Below are 2,707 nucleotides of genomic sequence, written 5' to 3' on the forward strand. Positions count from 1 at the left end.
CGCGACCGCGGGAGGGCCCGAGAGCGCTCGGCCGGGTTGGAGAGCGGCCGGGATCCACCAGGACGGAACAGCCACGTGCCCGGCAATCCCACCCCGGGGTGCGGACGCCAGGGAAACGCACGCGTCACCTGCCAAACCACACGTGAGCATGTCCACCGCAGATGGGGACGGGCTCTGAGAGGGGTGCAACGAGGCAATTCTCTCCTTGTGTGAACCTCACACACTCACACACACCCACGGGGTCTAGCCTATGCCACACCCAGATGGTCTAGCTTATTCCACACCTTGACGATCTAGCCTATTCCATACTCCCATGGTCTAGCCTACTCCACACCCAGATGGCCTAGCCACTCCATACCTTGTTGGTCTAGCCTACAACACACCTCAGTGGTCTAGTCTACTGCACACCCCGATGGTCTAGCCTATTCCACACCTGGATGGTCTAGCCTCTTCCATACCCTGATGGTCTGGCCTACTCCGCAACTCAATGGTCTAGCCTACTCCACACCCAGATGGTCTAGCCTACTCCACAGTTCAGTGGTCTAGCCTGCAACACACCCAGGTGGTCTAGATGGGTCTATAACACACCTCGATGATCTAGCCTACTCCACACCTCAATGATCTAGCCTACGACATATCCAGGTGGTCTAGGCCTCTCTACACCCAGATGTTCTAGATGGGTCTATAACACACCTAGATGGTCTAGCCTACTCCACACCTTGGTGGTCTACTCTACTCCACACCCAGATGGTCTACACTACTACACACCTGAATGTCTAGCTTACAGTACACACAGATGGTCTAGATGGGTCTATAACACACCTAGATGGTCTAGCCTACTCTATACCTTGATGGCCAGGCCTACCAACACCCAGATGGTCTAGCCTACAACACAACCTGATGGTCTACCCTACGCCACATCTGGATGGTATAGCCTGAAACACACCTCAGTGGTCTAGCCTATCCACACCCAGATGGTCTAGATGGGTCTATAACACACCTAGATGGTCTAGCCTACTTCACTCCTCAATGGTCTAGCCTACTGCACACCCAGATGGTTTAGCCTATTCCACACCTTGATGGTGTAGCTTACTCCATACCTAAATGGTCTAGCCTACCCCACACCAGGATGGTCTAGCCTACTTCACACCTCGATGGTCTAGCCTACCGCACAGTTAGGCTGTATGGCTCAGTCTGGTGTTTCCAGGTTACAGCCCCATGCAGCATGTGACACACTGAACACTGCCACCAACCATGACACGGTGGAAAGTATTTGTGTCTAAACACAGGATGGGGACGGTGAAAACAGGGGCTTTGAATCTTGGGGACCACCATCACACGTGGCCGGGGCTGCCTGGAATGTCCTCTCGGGGTGCATGACTCCATCCGAAATAGTCACGAGCTGGAAATAACCCAAATGTGCGTCAACAGTCAACAGCGGTGCATCAAATGGTGTCAACGACAGCAAAAAAAAAAAAAAAAAGGTACAACGTGGCGATCTCGGCAGAGGACACCCAGGACACGGACCGGGGGCCAGGCCCTGAGACCTGCTTCCGTCTGTATCGCCCCAATCCATCCCTGCAGCAACCACTCTGTGAGGAGGTGCTATTCACGTGAGGAAACTAAGGCACAACGGTGAAGTGACTTGGCTAAAGTCACCCGATCACTAGGTTTGGCAGGGCCAGGATCACTACCCGGGCCACGAGGCTCCGAGTTCGAGTCTCAGAGTTCAAGCTCCTCACTGGCTCTCATCGTCCCTCACCCTTTCCTTTCCCAGCAACAAGCCTGGGCCGCCCAGGGCGTCAGTTCGGCACTCAGGGAACGTTGGCAGAATTACGCAGAAAGCATGTCCTACGGCATGGTGGCCGGGCCCCACGAACATGGTCCCCCGCTCAGTGGCAGGGTCATGAGTTTCTGAGGCTCTTGATGGTTTTCACCCGAGACTGTCCTCGCTCCGGGGTGATTCGTGAGGTCAACAGTTCCAGGCAGTCGCTGCTGTGCAGTGACTGGCTTCTCAGCTGGCACCAGGTTCAGGTCAAGACTGGACGGGAGGGGCGCCCGATTCACTGGGGAGCCGGGACGACCTCCAGGACTCATCGACCCAGAGTCCGCGGTGGGTGCAGCCCACCCCCCGTGGGTTCGAGTCTCAGCCCGGCCTACACAGCACCCTGGACGAGGCATTCCGCGGGCCTGTCCCGGTTTCCTCACCTGCAAAATGGGCACAGTCACATCCACTGCAGACAGCAGGCAGCAGTGACGGGGAAGGAAGCCAAGTCCTCCCCGCCCTGCCTGAGGCCTGACGGGGCTTGACAGCTCACAGGGCTTCTGCTGAGACAGGAGTGCAATCAGCCATCCCAGGGTCACCAAAGGTCCCTCTGCCGGGGATCAAAAGCCGTGGCTACCCGGAAGTCCAGGTCTGACCCTCAGAGCCTCTGCCCTCAACCTTCCACGCCCCAGCTCAAACGTCTGTCTCATTGGCTGGGCACCTGGTGTATCTTCCGAGACAGCTGACATAAACACTCCCGCCTGGCAGGACATCTGGCCCCATCACTGCAGGACTTGGGACGGGTTGTTTTTAAACTTCCCTGAGCTTCATTTTTGTCCTCTGTAAAAAGGTGATTAAGCCGGGTTCAGTGGCTCAGCCTGTCATCCCACGCCTTGGGAGGCTGAGGTGAGTGGATGGCCTGAGCCCGCGGGTTCGAGACCT

The 2,707-nt window shown here is 56.6% G+C and overlaps 1 protein-coding gene across 1 annotated transcript in view; it reads right to left on the reverse strand.

Moving 5' to 3' along the window:
• The window catches only part of LRP5 (LDL receptor related protein 5), a 98,001-nt gene that overhangs the window by 38,992 nt on the left and 56,302 nt on the right, over positions 1–2,707 (reverse strand). The window lies entirely within an intron of this gene.

The sequence above is a fragment of the Carlito syrichta genome, unplaced genomic scaffold (genome assembly GCF_000164805.1).
Source record: "Carlito syrichta isolate Samal-C Ts95f unplaced genomic scaffold, Tarsius_syrichta-2.0.1 Scaffold305238, whole genome shotgun sequence".
NCBI classification, from domain to species: Eukaryota; Metazoa; Chordata; class Mammalia; order Primates; family Tarsiidae; genus Carlito; species Carlito syrichta.